We start from the raw sequence: 27,352 nt of genomic DNA on the forward strand, positions 1-27,352 counted from the left end.
CTCACTGTGGTACAGTTCCACACACACACACTGACTCTCACTCGGGTACAGTTCCACACACACACACTGACACTCACTGGGGTACAGTTCTACACACACACACTGACTCTCATTGGGGTACAGTTCCACACACACATACATACACTGACACTCACTGGGGTACAGTTCCACGCACACACACTAACTCTCACTGGGGTACAGTTCCACACACACACACTGACTCTCACTGGGGCACAGTTCCACACACACACACTGACTCTCACTGGAGTACAGTTCCACACATACACACTGACTCTCATTGGAATACAGTTCCACACACACACACACACTGACTCTCACTGGGGTACAGTTCCACACACACACACACTGACTCTCATTGGGGTACATTTCCACACACACACACACACACACACACTGACTCTCCCTGTGGTGCAGTTCCACACACACACTGACTCTCACTGGGGTACAGTTCTACATACACACACTGACTCTCACTGGGGTACAGTTCCACACTCACACTGACTCTCACTGGGGTACAGTTCCACACACACACTGACTCTCGCTGGGTTGCAGTTCCGCTCACACACTGACTCTCACTTACATACAGTTCTACAGATACTGAATCTCCACTTTCACAGTTCAACACACACACTGATTCTCACTGGGGCACAGTTCCACACACACACACACTGACTCTCAGTGTGGTACAGGCCCCCATGCACTCTATATCATGAGTTACAGTTCCACATGCGCTGACTTTCAGTGAGGTACAGATCCATACACATTGGCACTCACAAAGGTACAGTTCCACATACACTGACTCTCACTTGCATACAGTTCCAAAGACACTGACTCCTCTTTCACTGTGGTAAATTTGCATATGCACTGAATCGCACTGGGGTGCAGTTTCACACACACACTGACTCTCACTTGGGTACAGTTCCACACACACACTGACTCTCACTGGGGTACAGTTCCACAAACACTGATTCTCACTTGGGAACAGTTCCACACAAACACACTGACTCGCACTGGGGCGCAGTTACACACACACACTGACTCTCACTTGGGTACAGTTCCACACACAGACTATCTCTCACTGGGGTACAGTTCCACACGCACACTGATTCTCAGTGGGGCACAGTTCCACACACAGACTGACTCTCACTGTGGTACAGTTCCACACACACACACTGACTCTCACTGGGGTACAGTTCCACACACACACACTGACTCTCATTGGGGTACAGTTCCACACACGCATACACTGACACTCACTGGGGTACAGTTCCACGCACACACACTAACTCTCACTGGGGTACAGTTCCACACACACACACACACTCTAACTGGGGTTCCACACACACACACTGAATCTCACTGGAGAACAGTTCCACACATACACACTGACTCTCATTGGGATACAGTTCCACACACACACACACTGACTCTCACTGGTGTACAGTTCCACGGACACACACTAACTCTCACTGGGGTACAGTTCCACACACACACACTGACTCTCACTGGGGCACAGTTCCACACACACACACTGACTCTCACTGGGGTACAGTTCCACACATACACACTGACTCTCATTGGGGTACAGTTCCACACACACACTGACTCTCACTGGGGTACAGTTCCACGCACACACGCTAACTCTCGCTGGGGTACAGTTCCACATATACACTGACTCTCATTGGGGAACAGTTCCACACACACACACTGACTCTCACTGTGGTACAGTTCCACACACACACTGACTCTCATTGGGGTACAGTTCCACACACACAAACACACACACACTGACTCTCACTGGGGTACAATTCCACACGCACACTGATTTTCAGTGGGGCACAGTTCCACACACACACTGACTCTCACTGGGGTACAGTTGCACACACACACTGACTCTCACTGTGGTACAGTTCAACACAAACACTGACTCTCACTGGGGTACTGTTCCACACACACACACACTGACTCTCACTGTGGTACACTTCCACACACACACTGACTCTCACTGGGGGCACAGTTACACACACACACACAGACTCTTACTGGGGTACAGTTAGACACACACACACTGACTCTCACTGGGGTACAGTTCTACACACACACACTGACTCTCACTGGGGTACAGTTCCACACATACACACTGACTCTCATTGGGGTACAGATCCACACACACACTGACTCTCGCTGGGGTGCAGTTCCACACACACACACTGACAATCATTGGGGTACAGTTCCACAAACACGCACTGACTCTCACTGGCGTACAGTTCCACACATTCACACTGACACTCATTGGGGTACAGTTCCACACACACACATTAACTCTCACTGGGGTACAGTTCCACACACACACTGACTCTCACTGTGGTACAGTTCCACACACACACACACTGACTCTCACTGTGGTACAGTTCCACACACACACACTGACTCTAACTGGGGTACAGATCCACACACACACACACTGACTCTCACTGTGGTACAGTTCCACACACACAATGAATCTCACTGGGGTACAGTTCCACACACACACATACTGACTCTCACTGTGGTACAATTCCACCCACACACTGACTCTCACTAGGGGCACAGTTCCACACACACAGACAGACTCTTACTGGGTTACAGTTCCACACACACACACTGACTCTCACTGGGGTACAGTTCCACACACACACACTGCCTCTCATTGGGGTACAGTTCCACACACACACACTGCCTCTCACTGGGGAACAGTTCCACACACACACTGACTCTCATTGGGGTACAGTTCCACACACACACACACACACACACACACACACACACACACACATTGACTCTTACTGTGGTACAGTTGCACACACACACTGACTCTCACTGGGGCACAGTTCCACACACACAGACTGACTCTCACTAGGGTTCCACGCACATAGACTGACTCTCACTGGGGTATAGTTCTACACACACACACTGACTCTCATTGGGGTACAGTTCCACACACACTGAATCTCATTGGGGTACAGTTCCACACACACACTGACTCTCGCTGGGGTGCAGTCCGCTCACACACTGACTCTCACTTACATACAGTCCTACAGATACTAAGTCTCCACTTTCACTATGGTACAGTTCTACATGCACTGACTTTCATTGGGGTACAGTTCCACACACACTGGCACTCACTGGGGTACATTTCCACAGATACTGACTTTCCACTTTTGCTAGGGTACAGTTCCATATGCACTGAATCTCAGTGGGATACTGTTCCACACACACACTGACTCGCAGAAGGGTACAGTTCCATACACACACACTGACACTGACTGGGGTACAGTACTACACTCACACTGACTCTCACTTGGGTACATTTCCACACACACACTGATTCTCACTGGGGCACAGTTCCACACACACACACTGACTCTCACTGGGGAACAGTTACACACACACTGACTCTCACTGGGGTACAGTACCACACACACACTGACTCTCACTGGGGCACAGTTCCACACAAACACACTGTCTCTCACTGGGGTACAGTTCCATACATACACACTGACTCTCATTGGGGTACAGTTCCAAACACACACACTGACTCTCACTGGGGTACAGTTCCACACATACACACTGACACTCATTGGGGTACAGTTCCACACACACACATTATCTCTAACTGGGAAACAGTTCCACACACACACTGACTCTCACGGTGGTACAGTTCCACACACACACAGTGACTCTCACTGGGGTACAGTTCCACACACACACACTGACTCTCACTGTGGTACAGTTCCACACACACACTGACTCTCACTGTGGTACAGTTCCACACACACACTGACTCTCACTGGGGGCACAGTTCCACACACACACACTGACTCTCATTGGGGTACATTTCCACAAAAACACACACTGACTCTCACTGTGGTACAGTTCCACACACACACTGACTCTCACTGGGGTACAGTTCTACACACACACACTGACTCTCACTGGGTTGCAGTTCCGCTCACACACTGACTCTCACTTACATACAGTTCTACAGATACTGAGTCTCCACATTCACAGTTCCACACACACACTGATTCTCACTGGGGCACAGTTCCACACACACACACACTGACTCTCAGTGTGGTACAGGTCCCCATGCACTCTATATCATGAGTTAGAGTTCCACATGCGCTGACTTTCACTGGGGTACAGATCCATACACTTTGGCACTCACAAAGGTACAGTTCCACATACACTGACTCTCACTTGCATACAGTTCCAAAGACACTGACTCCTCTTTCACAGTGGTAAAGTTCCATATGCACTGAATCGCACTGGGGAGCAGTTTCACACACACACTGACTCTCACTGGGGGCACATTTCCACACACACAATGACTCTCACTGGGGCACAGTTCCACACACACACTGACTCTCACTTGGGTACAGTTCCACACACACACTGACTCTCACTGGGGTACAGTTCCACACACACACTGATTCTCACTTGGGCACAGTTCCACACACACATACTGACTCGCACTGGGGCGCAGTTACACACACACACTGACTCTCACAGGGGTACAGTTCCACAGACACACACTGATTCTCACTGTGGTAGAGTTCCACACACACACACTGACTCTCACTGGGGTACAGTTCCACACACACACTGACTCTCAGTGGGGTACAGTTCCACACACACACTGACTCTCACCGTGGTACAGTTCCACACACACACTGACTCTCACTGGCGTACAGTTCCACACACACACACACACTGACTCTCACTCTGGTACACATCCACACACACACTGACTCTCACTGGGGTACAGTTCCACACACACACTGACTCTCATTGGGGTACAGTTCCACACACACACAAACTGACTCTCACTGGGGTACAGTTCCACGGACACACACTAACTCTCACTGGGGTACAGTTCCACACACACACACTGACTCTCACTGGGGCACAGTTCCACACACACACACTGACTCTCACTGGGGTACAGTTCCACACATACACACTGACTCTCATTGGGGTACAGTTCCACACACACACACACTGACTCTCACTGGGGTACAGTTCCACGCACACACGCTAACACTCACTGGGGTACAGTTCCACACATACACTGACTCTCATTGGGGTACAGTTCCACACACACACACACTGACTCTCACTCTGGTACAGTTCCACACACACACTGACTCTCATTGGGGTACAGTTCCACACGCACAAAAACACACACACATTGACTCACACTGTGGAACAGTTCCACACAAACACTGACTCTCACTGGGGGCACAGTTCCACACACACAGATTGACTCTCACTAGGGTTCCATACACATAGACTGACTCTCACTGGGGTACAGTTACACACACACACAGACTGACTATTACTGGGATACTGTTCCACACACACACTGACTCTCACTGGGGGCTCAGTTCCACACACACACTGAATCTCACTGGGGCACAGTTCCACAAACACACTGACACTCACTGTGGTACAGTTCCAAACACAGACTGACAATCACTGGGGAACAGTTCCACACACACACTGATTCTCACTGGGGCACAGTTCCACACACACACACTGACTCTCACTGGGACACAGTTACACACACACACTGACTCTCACTGGGGTACAGTACCACACACACACACTGATTCTCACTGGGGCACAGTTCCACACACACACACTGACTCTCACTGGGGTACAGTTCCACACATACACACTGACTCTCATTGCGGTACAGTTCCACACACATACACTTACTCTCACTGGGGTACAGTTCAACACATACACACTGACACTCATTGGGGTACTGTTCCACACACACACATTAACTCTAACTGGGGTACAGTTCCACACACAAACTGACTCTCACTGTGGTACAGTTCCACACACACACTGACTCTCATTGGGGTAGTATTCCACACACACATAAACAGTGACTCTCACTGGGGGCACAGTTCCACACACACACACACTGACTCTCATTGGGGTACATTTCCACACACACACACACACACACTGACTCTCACTGTGGTACAGTTCCACACACACACTGATTCTCACTGGGGGCACAGTTCCACACAAACACACTGACTCGCACTGGGGCACAGTTCCACACACACACTGACTCTCACTTGGGTACAGTTCCAACACACACACTGACTCTCACTGGGGTACAGTTCTACACACACACACTGACTCTCACTGGGGCACAGTTCCACACACACACTGACTCTCACTTGCATACAGTTCCAAAGACACTGACTCCAATTTCACAGCGGTAAATTTACATATGCACTGAATCTCACTGGGCTGCAGTTCCACACACACACTGACTCTCACTGGGGGCACAGTTCCACACACACACTGACTCTCACTGGGGCACAGTTCCACATACACACTGACTCTCACTTGGGTGCAGTTCCACACACACACTGACTCTCACTGGGGTACAGTTCCACACACACACTGACTCTCACCGTGGTACAGTTCCACACACACACTGACTCTCACTGGCGTACAGTTCCACACACACACACACACTGACTCTCACTGTGGTACACATCCACACACACACTGACTCTCACTGGGGGCACAGTTCCACACACACACACAGACTCTTATGGGGGGTACAGTTCCACACACACACACTGACTCTCACTGGGGTACAGTTCCACACACACACACACACTGACTCACATTGGGGTACAGTTCCACACACACACACTGACTCTCACTGAGGTACAGTTCCACACGCACACTGAATCTCACTGGGGTACAGTTCTACACACACACACTGACTCTCACTGGGGTACAGTTACACACACACACACTGACTCTAATTGGGGTACAGTTCCACACACACACTGACTTTCGCAGGGGCACAGTTCCACACACACACACTGACTCTCACTAGGGCACATTTACACACACACACTGACTCTCACTGGGGTACAGTTCCACACATACACACAGACTCTCATTGGGGTACAGTTCCACACACACACTGACTCTCGCTGGGGTGCAGTTCCGTTCACACACTGACTCTCACTTACATACAGTTCAACAGATACTGAGTCTCCACTTTCACAGTTCCACACACACACTGACTCTCACTTGGGTACAGTTCCACACACACACTGACTCTCACTGGGGTACAGTTCCACACACACACTGATTCTCACTTGGGCACTGTTCCACACACACACACACTGACTCGCACTGGGGCGCAATTACACACACACACTGACTCTCACTTGGGTACAGTTCCACACACAGACTAACTCTCACTGGGGTACAGTTCCACACGCACACTGATTCTCAGTGGGGCACAGTTCCACACACACACTGACTCTCACTGTAGTACAGTTCCACACACACACGCTGACTCTCTTTGGGGTACAGTTCCACACACACACACTGACTCTCACTGGGGTACAGTTCCACACACACACTGACTCTCACTGGGGTACAGTTGCACACACACACTGAATCTCACTGTGGTACAGTTCCACACAAACACTGACTCTCATTGGGGTACTATTCCACACACACACATAAACACTGACTCTCACTGGGGTACTGTTCCACACACACACACACTGACTCTCACTGTGGTACACTTCCACAAACACACTGACTCTCACTGGGGGCACAGTTGCACACACACACACACAGACTCTTACTGGGGTGCAGTTCCACACACACACACTGACTCTCACTGGGGTACAGTTCTACACACACACACTGACTCTCACTGGGGTACAGTTCCACACACACACTGACTCTCGCTGGGGTGCAGTTCCGCTCACACACTGACTCTCACTTACATACAGTTCTACAGATACTGAGTCTCCACTTTCACAGTCCCACACACACACTGATTCTCACTGGGGCACAGTTCCACACAAACACACACTGACTCTCACTGGGGTATAGTTCCACACACACAGACTGACTCTTAGTGGGATACAGTTCCACACACACACACTGACTCTCACGGGGGTACAGTTCCACACACACAGAATGACTCTCACTGGGGTACAGTTCCACATATACACACTGACTATCATTGGGGTACAGTTCCACACACACACTGACTCTCACTGTGGTACACTTCCACAAACACACTGACTCTCACTGGGGGCACAGTTGCACACACACACACGGACTCTTACTGGGGTGCAGTTCCACACACACACACTGACTCTCACTGGGGTACAGTTCTACACACACACACTGACTCTCACTGGGGTACAGTTCCACACATACACACTGACTCTCACTGGGGTACAGTTCCACACACACACTGACTCTCGCTGGGGTGCAGTTCCGCTCACACACTGACTCTCACTTACATACAGTTCTACAGATACTGAGTCTCCACTTTCACAGTCCCACACACACACTGATTCTCACTGGGGCACAGTTCCACACAAACACACACTGACTCTCACTGGGGTATAGTTCCACACACACAGACTGACTCTTACTGGGATACAGTTCCACACACACACACTGACTCTCACGGGGGTACAGTTCCACACACACAGAATGACTCTCACTGGGGTACAGTTCCACATATACACACTGACTATCATTGGGGTAAAGTTCCACACACACACTGACTCTCGCTGGGGTGCAGTTCCGCTCACACACTGACTCTCACTTACATACAGTTCAACAGATACTGAGTCTCCACTTTCACAGTTCCACACACACACGGACTCTCACTTGGGTACAGTTCCACACACACATTGACTCTCACTGGGGTACATTTCCACACACACACTGATTCTCACTTGGGCACAGTTCCACACACACACTCTGACTCGCACTGGGGCGCAATTACACACACACACTGAATCTCACTTGGGTACAGTTCCACACACAGACTAACTCTCACTGGGGTACAGTTCCACACGCACACTGATTCTCAGTGGGGCACAGTTCCACACACACACTGACTCTCACTGTGGTACAGTTCCACACACACACACTGACTCTCTTTGGGGTACAGTTCCACACACACACACTGACTCTCACTGGGGTACAGTTCCACACACACACTGACTCTCACTGGGGTACAGTTGCACACACACACTGACTCTCACTGTGGTACAGTTCCACACAAACACTGACTCTCATTGGGGTACTATTCCACACACACACATAAACACTGACTCTCACTGGGGTACTGTTCCACACACACACACACACTGACTCTCACTGTGGTACACTTCCACACACACACTGACTCTCACTGGGGGCACAGTTACACACACACACACAGACTCTTACTGGGGTACAGTTCCACACACACACACTGACTCTCACTGGGGTACAGTTCTACACACACACACTGACTCTCACTGGGGTACAGTTCCACACATACACACTGACTCTCACTGGGGTACAGTTCCACACACACATTGACTCTCGCTGGGGTGCAGTTCCACTCACACACTGACTCTCACTTACATACAGTTCTACAGATACTGAGTCTCCACTTTCACAGTCCCACACACACTCTGATTCTCACTGGGGCACAGTTCCACACAAACACACACTGACTCCCACTGGGGTATAGTTCCACACACACAGACTGACTCTTACTGGGATACAGTTCCACACACACACACTGACTCTCACGGGGGTACAGTTCCACACACACAGAATGACTCTCACTGGGGTACAGTTCCACACACACAGACTGACTCTTACTGGGGTACAGTTCCACACAGGAACACTGACTCTCATTGGGGTACAGTTCCACACACCCACACTGACTCTCACTGAGGTACAGTTCCACACACGAACACTGACTCTCATTGGGGTACAGTTTCACACACACACTGACTCTCACTGGGGTACAGTTCCGCACATATTGACTCTCACTGGGGTGCAGTTCCGCACATACTGACTCTCACTTACATGCTGTTCTACAGATACTGAGGCTCCACTTTCACTATGGTATTGATCCATATGCACTGAATCTTACTGGTGTACTAGTCAACACACGCACTGACTCTAACTGGGGTACAGTTCGACAGACACACTGACTCCCACTGGTAGCACAGTTCCACACACAGTGACTCTCTCTGGAGTACAGTACCACACACACAAGGACTCTCACTTGGGTTCAGTTCCACACACAGACTGACTCTCACTGGGGTACAGTTCCACACACACACACTGACTCTCACTGGGGTACAGTTCCACACACACACACTGACTCTCACTGGGGCACAGTTCCACACACACACACTGACTCTCACTGGGGTACAGTTCCACACACACACTGACTCTCATTGGGGTACAGTTCCACACACACACAAACTGACTCTCACTGGGGTACAGTTCCACGGACACACACTAACTCTCACTGGGGTACAGTTCCACACACACACACTGACTCTCACTGGGGCACAGTTCCACACACACATACTGACTCTCACTGGGGTACAGTTCCACACATACACACTGACTCTCATTGGGGTACAGTTCCACACACACACACACACTGACTCTCACTGGGGTACAGTTCCACGCACACACGCTAACACTCACTGGGGTACAGTTCCACACATACACTGACTCTCATTGGGGTACAGTTCCACACACACACACTGACTCTCACTGTGGTACAGTTCCATACACACACTGACTCTCATTGGGGTACAGTTCCACACGCACAAAAACACACACACATTGACTCACACTGTGGAACAGTTCCACACAAACACTGACTCTCACTGGGGGCACAGTTCCACACACACAGATTGACTCTCACTAGGGTTCCATACACATAGACTGACTCTCACTGGGGTACAGTTACACACACACACAGACTGACTATTACTGGGATACTGTTCCACACACACACTGACTCTCACTGGGGGCTCAGTTCCACACACACACTGAATCTCACTGGGGCACAGTTCCACAAACACACTGACACTCACTGTGGTACAGTTCCAAACACAGACTGACAATCACTGGGGAACAGTTCCACACACACACTGATTCTCACTGGGGCACAGTTCCACACACACACACTGACTCTCACTGGGGCACAGTTACACACACACACTGACTCTCACTGGGGTACAGTACCACACACACACATTGATTCTCACTGGGGCACAGTTCCACACACACACACTGACTCCCACTGGGGTACAGTTCCACACATACACACTGACTCTCATTGCGGTACAGTTCCACACACATACACTGACTCTCACTGGGGTACAGTTCCACACATACACACTGACACTCATTGGGGTACTGTTACACACACACACATTAACTCTAACTGGGGTACAGTTCCACACACAAACTGACTCTCACTGTGGTACAGTTCCACACACACACTGACTCTCATTGGGGTAGTATTCCACACACACATAAACAGTGACTCTCACTGGGGGCACAGTTCCACACACACACACACTGACTCTCATTGGGGTACATTTCCACACACACACACACACACACTGACTCTCACTGTGGTACAGTTCCACACACACACTGATTCTCACTGGGGGCACAGTTCCACACAAACACACTGACTCGCACTGGGGCACAGTTCCACACACACACTGACTCTCACTTGGGTACAGTTCCAACACACACACTGACTCTCACTGGGGTACAGTTCTACACACACACACTGACTCTCACTGGGGCACAGTTCCACACACACACTGACTCTCACTTGCATACAGTTCCAAAGACACTGACTCCAATTTCACAGCGGTAAATTTACATATGCACTGAATCTCACTGGGGTGCAGTTCAACACACACACTGACTCTCACTGGGGGCACAGTTCCACACACACACTGACTCTCACTGGGGCACAGTTCCACATACACACTGACTCTCACTTGGGTGCAGTTCCACACACACACTGACTCTCACTGGGGTACAGTTCCACACACACACACACACTGACTCTCACTGGGGGCACAGTTCCACACACACACACAGACTCTTATGGGGGGTACAGTTCCACACACACACACTGACTCTCACTGGGGTACAGTTCCATACACACACACTGACTCACATTGGGGTACAGTTCCACACACACACACTGACTCTCACTGAGGTACAGTTCCACACGCACACTGAATCTCACTGAGGTACAGTTCTACACACACACACTGACTCTCACTGGGGTACAGTTACACACATACACACTGACTCTCATTGGGGTACAGTTCCACACACACACTGACTTTCGCAGGGGCACAGTTCCACACACACACACTGACTCTCACTAGGGCACATTTACACACACACACTGACTCTCACTGGGGTACAGTTCCACACATACACACAGACTCTCATTGGGGTACAGTTCCACACACACACTGACTCTCGCTGGGGTGCAGTTCCGCTCACACACTGACTCTCACTTACATACAGTTCAACAGATACTGAGTCTCCACTTTCACAGTTGCACACACACACTGACTCTCACTTGGGTACAGTTCCACACACACACTGACTCTCACTGGGGTACAGTTCCACACACACACTGATTCTCACTTGGGCACAGTTCCACACACACACACTGACTCTCACTTGGGTACAGTTCCACACAAAGACTAACTCTCACTGGGGTAAAGTTCCACACGCACACTGATTCTCAGTGGGGCACAGTTCCACACACACACTGACTCTCACTGTGGTACAGTTCCACACATACACACTGACTCTCTTTGGGGTACAGTTCCACACACACACACTGACTCTCACTGGGGTACAGTTCCACACACACACTGACTCTCACTGGGGTACAGTTGCACACACACACTGACTCTCACTGTGGTACAGTTCCACACAAACACTGACTCTCATTGGGGTACTATTCCACACACACACATAAACACTGACTCTCACTGGGGTACTGTTCCACACACACACACACTGACTCTCACTGTGGTACACTTCCACACACACACTGACTCTCACTGGGGGCACAGTTACACACACACACACAGACTCTTACTGGGGTACAGTTCCACACACACACACTGACTCTCACTGTGGTACAGTTCCACACACACACTGATTCTCACTGGGGGCACAATTCCACACAAACACACTGACTCGCACTGGGGCACAGTTCCACACACACACTGACTCTCACTTGCATACAGTTCCAACACACACACTGACCCTCACTGGGGCACAGTTCCACACACACACTGACTCTCACTTGCATACAGTTCCAAAGACACTGACTCCAATTTCACAGCGGTAAATTTACATATGCACTGAATCTCACTGGGGTGCAGTTCCACACACACACTGACTCTCACTGGGGGCACAGTTCCACACACACACACTGACTCTCACTGGGGCACAGTTCCACATACACACTGACTCTCACTTGGGTGCAGTTCCACACACACACTGACTCTCACTGGGGTACAGTTCCACACACACACTGATTCTCACTTGGGCACAGTTCCACACACACAGACAGACTCTTACTGGGTTACAGTTCCACACACACACACTGACTCTCACTGGGGTACAGTTCCACACACAGACTGACTCTCACTGGGGTACAGTTCCACACGCACACTGATTCTCAGAGGGGCACAGTTCAGCACACACACTGACTCTTATTGTGGTACAGTTCCGCACACACACACACTGACTCTCACTGTGGTACAGTTCCACACACACACACACTGACTCTCACTGGGGTACAGTTCCACACACACACACTGACTCTCACTGGGGTACAGTTCCACACACACACTGACACTCACTGGGGTACAGTTCCACACGCACACTGACTGTCACTGGGGTACAGTTCTACACACACACTGACTCTCACAGCGGGACAGTTCCACACTCAAACTGACTCTCATTGGGGTACAGTTCCACACACACACTGACTCTCGCTGGGTTGCAGTTCCGCTCACACACTGACTCTTACTTACATACAGTTCTACAGATACTGAGTCTCCACTTTCACAGTTGCACACACACACTGATTCTCACTGGGGCACAGTTCCACACAAACACACAATGACTCTCACTGGGGTACAGTTCCACATATACACACTGACTATCTTTGGGGTGCAGTTCCACACACACACACTGACTCTCACTGGGGTACAGTTCACACATACACACTGACTCTCATTGGGGTAGTTCCACACACACACACACACACACACACACACACACACACACACACACACACACACTGACTCTCACTGGGGTACAGTTCCACACACACACTGACTCTCACTGGGGTACAGTTCCACACACACACTGATTCTCACTTGGGCACAGTTCCACACACACAGACAGATTCTTACTGGGTTACAGTTCCACACACACACACTGACTCTCACGGGGGTACAGTTCCACACACAGACTGACTCTCTCTGGGGTACAGTTCCACACGCACACTGATTCTCAGTGGGGCACAGTTCCACACACACACTGACTCTTATTGTGGTATAGTTCTACACACACACACTGACTCTCACTGTGGTACAGTTCCACACACACACACACTGACTCTCACTGGGGTAGAGTTCCACACACACACTGACTCTCACTGGGGTACAGTTCCACACACACACACTGACTCTCACTGGGGTACAGTTCCACACACACACACTGACTCTCACTGGGGCACAGTTCCACACACACACACTGACTCTCACTGGGGTACAGTTCCACACACACACTGACTCTCATTGGGGTACAGTTCCACACACACACAAACTGACTCTCACTGGGGTACAGTTCCACGGACACACACTAACTCTCACTGGGGTACAGTTCCACACACACACACTGACTCTCACTGGGGCACAGTTCCACACACACATACTGACTCTCACTGGGGTACAGTTCCACACATACACACTGACTCTCATTGGGGTACAGTTCCACACACACACACACTGACTCTCACTGGGGTACAGTTCCACGCACACACACTAACTCTCACTGGGGTACAGTTCCACACACACACACTGACTCTCACTGGGGCACAGTTCCACACACACATACTGACTCTCACTGGGGTACAGTTCCACACATACACACTGACTCTCATTGGGGTACAGTTCCACACACACACACACTGACTCTCACTGGGGTACAGTTCCACGCACACACGCTAACACTCACTGTGGTACAGTTCCATACACACACTGACTCTCACTGGGGGCACAGTTCCACACACACAGATTGACTCTCACTAGGGTTCCATACACATAGACTGACTCTCACTGGGGTACAGTTACACACACACAGATTGACTCTCACTAGGGTTCCATACACATAGACTGACTCTCACTGGGGTACAGTTACACACACACACAGACTGACTATTACTGGGATACTGTTCCACACACACACTGACTCTCACTGGGGGCTCAGTTCCACACACACACTGAATCTCACTGGGGCACAGTTCCACAAACACACTGACACTCACTGTGGTACAGTTCCAAACACAGACTGACAATCACTGGGGAACAGTTCCACACACACACTGATTCTCACTGGGGCACAGTTCCACACACACACACTGACTCTCACTGGGGCACAGTTACACACACACACTGACTCTCACTGGGGTACAGTACCACACACACACATTGATTCTCACTGGGGCACAGTTCCACACATACACACTGACTCTCATTGCGGTACAGTTCCACACACATACACTGACTCTCACTGGGGTACAGTTCCACACATACACACTGACACTCATTGGGGAACTGTTACACACACACACATTAACTCTAACTGGGGTACAGTTCCACACACAAACTGACTCTCACTGTGGTACAGTTCCACACACACACTGACTCTCATTGGGGTAGTATTCCACACACACATAAACAGTGACTCTCACTGGGGGCACAGTTCCACACACACACACACTGACTCTCATTGGGGTACATTTCCACACACACACACACACACACTGACTCTCACTGTGGTACAGTTCCACACACACACTGATTCTCACTGGGGGCACAGTTCCACACAAACACACTGACTCGCACTGGGGCACAGTTCCACACACACACTGACTCTCACTTGGGTACAGTTCCAACACACACACTGACTCTCACTGGGGTACAGTTCTACACACACACACTGACTCTCACTGGGGCACAGTTCCACACACACACTGACTCTCACTTGCATACAGTTCCAAAGACACTGACTCCAATTTCACAGCTGTAAATTTACATATGCACTGAATCTCACTGGGGTGCAGTTCAACACACACACTGACTCTCACTGGGGGCACAGTTCCACACACACACTGACTCTCACTGGGGCACAGTTCCACATACACACTGACTCTCACTTGGGTGCAGTTCCACACACACACTGACTCTCACTGGGGTACAGTTCCACACACACACACACACTGACTCTCACTGGGGGCACAGTTCCACACACACACACAGACTCTTATGGGGGGTACAGTTCCACACACACACACTGACTCTCACTGGGGTACAGTTCCATACACACACACTGACTCACATTGGGGTACAGTTCCACACACACACACTGACTCTCACTGAGGTACAGTTCCACACGCACACTGAATCTCACTGAGGTACAGTTCTACACACACACACTGACTCTCACTGGGGTACAGTTACACACATACACACTGACTCTCATTGGGGTACAGTTCCACACACACACTGACTTTCGCAGGGGCACAGTTCCACACACACACACTGACTCTCACTAGGGCACATTTACACACACACACTGACTCTCACTGGGGTACAGTTCCACACATACACACAGACTCTCATTGGGGTACAGTTCCACACACACACTGACTCTCGCTGGGGTGCAGTTCCGCTCACACACTGACTCTCACTTACATACAGTTCAACAGATACTGAGTCTCCACTTTCACAGTTGCACACACACACTGACTCTCACTTGGGTACAGTTCCACACACACACTGACTCTCACTGGGGTACAGTTCCACACACACACTGATTCTCACTTGGGCACAGTTCCACACACACACACTGACTCGCACTGGGGCGCAATTACACACACACACTGACTCTCACTTGGGTACAGTTCCACACAAAGACTAACTCTCACTGGGGTAAAGTTCCACACGCACACTGATTCTCAGTGGGGCACAGTTCCACACACACACTGACTCTCACTGTGGTACAGTTCCACACATACACACTGACTCTCTTTGGGGTACAGTTCCACACACACACACTGACTCTCACTGGGGTACAGTTCCACACACACACTGACTCTCACTGGGGTACAGTTGCACACACACACTGACTCTCACTGTGGTACAGTTCCACACAAACACTGACTCTCATTGGGGTACTATTCCACACACACACATAAACACTGACTCTCACTGGGGTACTGTTCCACACACACACACACTGACTCTCACTGTGGTACACTTCCACACACACACTGACTCTCACTGGGGGCACAGTTACACACACACACACAGACTCTTACTGGGGTACAGTTCCACACACACACACTGACTCTCACTGTGGTACAGTTCCACACACACACTGACTCGCACTGGGGCACAGTTCCACACACACACTGACTCTCACTTGGGTACAGTTCCAACACACACACTGACCCTCACTGGGGCACAGTTCCACACACACACTGACTCTCACTTGCATACAGTTCCAAAGAAACTGACTCCAATTTCACAGCGGTAAATTTACATATGCACTGAATCTCACTGGGGTGCAGTTCCACACACACACTGACTCTCACTGGGGGCACAGTTCCACACACACACTGACTCTCACTGGGGCACAGTTCCACATACACACTGACTCTCACTTGGGTGCAGTTCCACACACACACTGACTCTCACTGGGGTACAGTTCCACACACACACTGATTCTCACTTGGGCACAGTTCCACACACACAGACAGACTCTTACTGGGTTACAGTTCCACACACACACACTGACTCTCACTGGGGTACAGTTCCACACACAGACTGACTCTCACTGGGGTACAGTTCCACACGCACACTGATTCTCAGAGGGGCACAGTTCAGCACACACACTGACTCTTATTGTGGTACAGTTCCACACACACACACACTGACTCTCACTGTGGTACAGTTCCACACACACACACACTGACTCTCACTGGGGTACAGTTCCACACACACACACTGACTCTCACTGGGGTACAGTTCCACACACACACTGACACTCACTGGGGTACAGTTCCACACGCACACTGACTGTCACTGGGGTACAGTTCTACACACACACTGACTCTCACAGCGGGACAGTTCCACACTCAAACTGACTCTCATTGGGGTACAGTTCCACACACACACTGACTCTCGCTGGGTTGCAGTTCCGCTCACACACTGACTCTTACTTACATACAGTTCTACAGATACTGAGTCTCCACTTTCACAGTTGCACACACACACTGATTCTCACTGGGGCACAGTTCCACACAAACACACAATGACTCTCACTGGGGTACAGTTCCACATATACACACTGACTATCTTTGGGGTGCAGTTCCACACACACACACTGACTCTCACTGGGGTACAGTTCACACATACACACTGACTCTCATTGGGGTAGTTCCACACACACACACACACACACACACACACACACACACACACACACACACACACTGACTCTCACTGGGGTACAGTTCCACACACACACTGACTCTCACTGGGGTACAGTTCCACACACACACTGATTCTCACTTGGGCACAGTTCCACACACACAGACAGATTCTTACTGGGTTACAGTTCCACACACACACACTGACTCTCACGGGGGTACAGTTCCACACACAGACTGACTCTCTCTGGGGTACAGTTCCACACGCACACTGATTCTCAGTGGGGCACAGTTCCACACACACACTGACTCTTATTGTGGTATAGTTCTACACACACACACTGACTCTCACTGTGGTACAGTTCCACACACACACACACTGACTCTCACTGGGGTAGAGTTCCACACACACACTGACTCTCACTGGGGTACAGTTCCACACACACACACTGACTCTCACTGGGGTACAGTTCCACACACACACACTGACTCTCACTGGGGCACAGTTCCACACACACACACTGACTCTCACTGGGGTACAGTTCCACACACACACTGACTCTCATTGGGGTACAGTTCCACACACACACAAACTGACTCTCACTGGGGTACAGTTCCACGGACACACACTAACTCTCACTGGGGTACAGTTCCACACACACACACTGACTCTCACTGGGGCACAGTTCCACACACACATACTGACTCTCACTGGGGTACAGTTCCACACATACACACTGACTCTCATTGGGGTACAGTTCCACACACACACACACTGACTCTCACTGGGGTACAGTTCCACGCACACACACTAACTCTCACTGGGGTACAGTTCCACACACACACACTGACTCTCACTGGGGCACAGTTCCACACACACATACTGACTCTCACTGGGGTACAGTTCCACACATACACACTGACTCTCATTGGGGTACAGTTCCACACACACACACACTGACTCTCACTGGGGTACAGTTCCACGCACACACGCTAACACTCACTGTGGTACAGTTCCATACACACACTGACTCTCATTGGGGTACAGTTCCACACGCACAAAAACACACACACATTGACTCACACTGTGGAACAGTTCCACACAAACACTGACTCTCACTGGGGGCACAGTTCCACACACACAGATTGACTCTCACTAGGGTTCCATACACATAGACTGACTCTCACTGGGGTACAGTTACACACACACACAGACTGACTATTACTGGGATACTGTTCCACACACACACTGACTCTCACTGGGGGCTCAGTTCCACACACACACTGAATCTCACTGGGGCACAGTTCCACAAACACACTGACACTCACTGTGGTACAGTTCCAAACACAGACTGACAATCACTGGGGAACAGTTCCACACACACACTGATTCTCACTGGGGCACAGTTCCACACACACACACTGACTCTCACTGGGGCACAGTTACACACACACACTGACTCTCACTGGGGTACAGTACCACACACACACACTGATTCTCACTGGGGCACAGTTCCACACACACACACTGACTCCCACTGGGGTACAGTTCCACACATACACACTGACTCTCATTGCGGTACAGTTCCACACACATACACTGACTCTCACTGGGGTACAGTTCCACACATACACACTGACACTCATTGGGGTACTGTACCACACACACACATTAACTCTAACTGGGGTACAGTTCCACACACAAACTGACTCTCACTGTGGTACAGTTCCACACACACACTGACTCTCATTGGGGTAGTATTCCACACACACATAAACAGTGACTCTCACTGGGGGCACAGTTCCACACACACACACACTGACTCTCATTGGGGTACATTTCCACACACACACACACACACTGACTCTCACTGTGGTACAGTTCCACACACACACTGATTCTCACTGGGGGCACAGTTCCACACAAACACACTGACTCGCACTGGGGCACAGTTCCACACACACACTGACTCTCACTTGGGTACAGTTCCAACACACACACTGACTCTCACTGGGGTACAGTTCTACACACACACACTGACTCTCACTGGGGCACAGTTCCACACACACACTGACTCTCACTTGCATACAGTTCCAAAGACACTGACTCCAATTTCACAGCGGTAAATTTACATATGCACTGACTCTCACTGGGGCACAGTTCCACACACACACTGACTCTCACTTGCATACAGTTCCAAAGACACTGACTCCAATTTCACAGCGGTAAATTTACATATGCACTGAATCTCACTGGGGTGCAGTTCCACACACACACTGACTCTCACTGGGGGCACAGTTCCACACACACACTGACTCTCACTGGGGCACAGTTCCACATACACACTGACTCTCACTTGGGTGCAGTTCCACACACACACTGACTCTCACTGGGGTACAGTTCCACACACACACTGATTCTCACTTGGGCACAGTTCCACACACACACACTGACTCTTACTGGGTTACAGTTCCACACACACACACTGACTCTCACTGGGGTACAGTTCCACACACAGACTGACTCTCACTGGGGTACAGTTCCACACGCACACTGATTCTCAGAGGGGCACAGTTCAGCACACACACTGACTCTTATTGTGGTACAGTTCCACACACACACACACTGACTCTCACTGTGGTACAGTTCCACACACACACACACTGACTCTCACTGGGGTACAGTTCCACACACACACACTGACTCTCACTGGGGTACAGTTCCACACACACACTGACACTCACTGGGGTACAGTTCCACACGCACACTGACTGTCACTGGGGTACAGTTCTACACACACACTGACTCTCACAGCGGGACAGTTCCACACTCAAACTGACTCTCATTGGGGTACAGTTCCACACACACACTGACTCTCGCTGGGTTGCAGTTCCGCTCACACACTGACTCTCACTTACATACAGTTCTACAGATACTGAGTCTCCACTTTCACAGTTGCACACACACACTGATTCTCACTGGGGCACAGTTCCACACAAACACACAATGACTCTCACTGGGGTACAGTTCCACATATACACACTGACTATCTTTGGGGTGCAGTTCCACACACACACACTGACTCTCACTGGGGTACAGTTCACACATACACACTGACTCTCATTGGGGTAGTTCCACACACACACACACACACACACACACACACACACACACACACACACACACACACACTGACTCTCACTGGGGTACAGTTCCACACACACACTGACTCTCACTGGGGTACAGTTCCACACACACACTGATTCTCACTTGGGCACAGTTCCACACACACAGACAGATCCTTACTGGGTTACAGTTCCACACACACACACTGACGCTCACGGGGGTACAGTTTCACACACAGACTGACTCTCTCTGGGGTACAGTTCCACACGCACACTGATTCTCAGTGGGGCACAGTTCCACACACACACTGACTCTTATTGTGGTATAGTTCTACACACACACACTGACTCTCACTGTGGTACAGTTCCACACACACACACACTGACTCTCACTGGGGTACAGTTCCACACACACACTGACTCTCACTGGGGTACAGTTCCACACACACACACTGACTCTCACTGGGGTACAGTTCCACACACACACTGACGCTCACTAGGGGCACAGTTCCACACACACACACAGACTCTTACTGGGGTACAGATCCACACACACACACTGACTCTCACTGGGGAACAGTTCCACACACACACACTGACTCTCATTGGGGTACAGTTCCACACACACACACTGACTCTCACTGTGGTACAGTTCCACACGCACACTGACTCTCACTGGGGTACAGTTCTACACACACACACTGACTCTCACAGGGGGACAGTTCCACACTCAAACTGACTCTCATTGGGGTACAGTTCCACACACACATTGACTCTCGCTGGGTTGCAGTTCCGCTCACACACTGACTCTCACTTACATACAGTTCTACAGATACTGAGTGTCCACTTTCACAGTTCCACACACACACGGACTCTCACTTGGGTACAGTTCCACACACACACTGACTCTCACTGGGGTACAGTTCCACACACACACTGATTCTCACTTGGGCACAGTTCCACACACACACACTGACTCGCACTGGGGCGCAATTACACACACACACTGACTCTCACTTGGGTACAGTTCCACACACAGACTAACTCTCACTGGGGTACAGTTCCACACGGACACTGATTCTCAGTGGGGCACAGTTCCACACACACACTGACTCTCACTGTGGTACAGTTCCACACACACACACTGACTCTCTTTGGGGTACAGTTCCACACACACACACTGACTCTCACTGGGGTACAGTTCCACACACACACTGACTCTCACTGGGGTACAGTTGCACACACACACTGACTCTCACTGTGGTACAGTTCCACACAAACACTGACTCTCATTGGGGTACTATTCCACACACACACATAAACACTGACTCTCACTGGGGTACTGTTCCACACACACACACACTGACTCTCACTGTGGTACACTTCCACACACACACTGACTCTCACTGGGGGCACAGTTACACACACACACACAGACTCTTACTGGGGTACAGTTGCACACACACACACTGACTCTCACTGGGGTACAGTTCTACACACACACACTGACTCTCACTGGGGTACAGTTCCACACATACACACTGACTCTCACTGAGGTACAGTTCCACACACACACTGACTCTCGCTGGGGTGCAGTTCCACTCACACACTGACTCTCACTTACATACAGTTCTACAGATACTGAGTCTCCACTTTCACAGTCCCACACACACACTGATTCTCACTGGGGCACAGTTCCACACAAACACACACTGACTCCCACTGGGGTATAGTTCCACACACACAGACTGACTCTTACTGGGATACAGTTCCACACACACACACTGACTCTCACGGGGGTACAGTTCCACACACACAGAATGACTCTCACTGGGGTACAGTTTCACACACACAGACTGACTCTTACTGGGGTACAGTTCCACACAGGAACACTGACTCTCATTGGGGTACAGTTCCACACACCCACACTGACTCTCACTGAGGTACAGTTCCACACATATTGACTCTCACTGGGGTGCAGTTCCGCACATACTGACTCTCACTTACATACTGTTCTACAGATACTGAGGCTCCACTTTCACTATGGTATTGTTCCATATGCACTGAATCTTACTGGTGTACTAGTCAACACACGCACTGACTCTAACTGGGGTACAGTTCGACAGACACACTGACTCCCACTGGTAGCACAGTTCCAAACACACAGTGACTCTCTCTGGAGTACAGTACCACACACACAAGGACTCTCACTTGGGTTCAGTTCCACACACAGACTGACTCTCACTGGGGTACGGTTCCACACACACACACTGACTCTCACTGGGGTACAGTTCCACACACACACACTGACTCTCACTGGGGCACAGTTCCACACACACACACTGACTCTCACTGGGGTACAGTTCCACACACACACTGACTCTCATTGGGGTACAGTTCCACACACACACAAACTGACTCTCACTGGGGTACAGTTCCACACACACACACTAACTCTCAACGGGGTACAGTTCCACACACACACACTGACTCTCACTGGGGCACAGTTCCACACACACACACTGACTCTCACTGGGGTACAGTTCCACACATACACACTGACTCTCACTGGGGTAGTTCCACACACACACATTAACTCTCACTGGGGTACAGTTCCACACACACACTGACTCTCATTGGGGTACAGATCCACACACACACACACACACACACTGACTCTCACTGGGGTACAGTTCCACAGACACACTGATTCTCACTGTGGTACAGTTCCACACACACACACTGACTCTCACTGTGGTACAGATCCACACACAAACACTGACTCTCACTGGGGTACAGTACCACACACACACTGACTCTCACTGGGGTACAGTTCCACACACACACATAAACACTGACTCTCACTGGGGTACAGTTCCACACACACACACACACTGACTCTCACTGTGGTACACTTCCACACACACACTGACTCTCACTGGGGGCAAAGTTCCACACACACACACAGACTCTTACGGGGGTACAGTTCCACACACACACACTGACTCTCACTGGGGTACAGTTCCACACACACACACTGACTCTCATTGGGGTACAGTTCCACACACACACACTGACTCTCACTGTGGTACAGTTCCACACGCACACTGACTCTCGCTGGGGTACAGTTCTACACACACACACTGACTCTCACTGGGGTACAGTTCCACACATACACACTGACTCTCATTGGGGTACAGTTCCACACACACACTGACTCTCGCTGGGGCACAGTTCCACACACACACACTGACTCTCACTAGGGCACATTTACACACACACACTGACTCTCACTGGGGTACAGTTCCACACATATACACAGACTCTCATTGGGGTACAGTTCCACACACACACTGACTCTCGCTGGGGTACAGTTCTACACATACACACTGACACTCATTGGGGTACAGTTCCACACACACACTGACTCTCACTGGGGTACAGTTCCACACGCACACTGACTGTCACTGGGGTACAGTTCTACACACACACTGACTCTCACAGGGGGACAGTTCCACACTCACACTGACTCTCATTGGGGTACAGTTCCACACACACACTGACTCTCTCTGGGTTGCAGTTCCGCTCACACACTGACTCTCACTTACATACAGTTCTACAGATACTGAGTCTCCACTTTCACAGTTGCACACACACACTGATTCTCACTGGGGCACAGTTCCACACAAACACACAATGACTCTCACTGGGGTACAGTTCCACATATACACACTGACTATCTTTGGGGTGCAGTTCCACACACACACACTGACTCTCACTGGGGTACAATTCCACACATACACACTGACTCTCATTGGGGTAGTTCCACACACACACATTAACTCTCACTGGGGTACAGTTCCACACACACACTGACTCTCATTGGGGTACAGATCCACACACACACACACACACACACACACACACACACACATACACACATACACACACACTGACTCTCACTGGGGTACAGTTCCACACACACACTAACTCTCACTGGGGTACAGTTCCACACACACACTGATTCTCACTTGAGCACAGTTCCACACACACAGACAGACTCTTACTGGGTTACAGTTCCACACACACACACTGACTCTCACGGGGGTACAGTTCCACACACAGACTGACTCTCACTGGGGTACAGTTCCACACCCACACTGATTCTCAGTGGGGCACAGTTCCACACACACACTGACTCTGATTGTGGTACAGTTCCACACACACACACTGACTCTCACTGTGGTACAGTTCCACACACACACACACTGACTCTCACTGTGGTACAGTTCCACACACACACTGACTCTCACTGGGGTACAGTTCCACACACACACACTGACTCTCACTGGGGTACAGTTCCACACACACACTGACTATCACTAGGGGCACAGTTCCACACACACACACAGACTCTTACTGGGGTACAGATCCACACACACACACTGACTCTCAGTGGGGAACAGTTCCACACACACACACTGACTCTCATTGGGGTACAGTTCCACACACACACACTGACTCTCACTGTGGTACAGTTCCACACGCACACTGACTCTCATTGGGGTACAGTTCTACACACACACACTGACTCTCACAGGGGGACAGTTCCACAGTCAAACTGACTCTCATTGGGGTACAGTTCCACACACACACTGACTCTCGCTGGGTTGCAATTCCGCTCACACACTGACTCTCACTTACATACAGTTCTGCAGATACTGAGTCTCCACTTTCACAGTTCCACACACACACTGATTCTCACTGGGGCACAGTTCCACACACACACACACTGACTCTCACCGGGGTACAGTTACACATATACACACTGACTATCATTGGGGTGCAGTTCCACACACACACACTGACTCTCACTGGGGTACAGTTCCACACATACACACTGATTCTCATTGGGGTAGTTCCACACACACACATTAACTCTCACTGGGGTACAGTTCCACAAACACACTGACTCTCATTGGAGTACAGTTTCACACACACACAAACACACACTGACTTTCCACTTTCGCTCGGGTACAGTTCCATATGCACTGAATCTCACTGGGATACTGTTCCTCACACACACTGACTCTCAGAAGGGTACAGTTCCATACACACTGTCTCTCACTGGGATACAGTTCCACAGACACACTGATTCTCACTGTGGTACAGTTCCACACACACACACTGACTCTCACTGTGGTACAGTTCCACACACACACACTGACTCTCACTGGGGTACAGTTCCACACACACACTGACTCTTACTGGGGTACAGTTCCACACACACACATAAACACTGACTCTCACTGGGGTACAGTTCCACACACACACACACTGACTCTCACTGTGGTACACTTCCACACACACACTGACTCTCACTGGGGGCACAGTTCCACACACACACACAGACTCTTACGGGGGTACAGTTCCACACACACACACTGACTCTCACTGGGGTACAGTTCCACACACACACACTGACTCTCATTGGGGTACAGTTCCACACACACACACAGACTCTTACGGGGGTACAGTTCCACACACACA

This window comes from Carcharodon carcharias, chromosome 8 (genome assembly GCF_017639515.1).
Source record: "Carcharodon carcharias isolate sCarCar2 chromosome 8, sCarCar2.pri, whole genome shotgun sequence".
NCBI classification, from domain to species: domain Eukaryota; kingdom Metazoa; phylum Chordata; class Chondrichthyes; order Lamniformes; family Lamnidae; genus Carcharodon; species Carcharodon carcharias.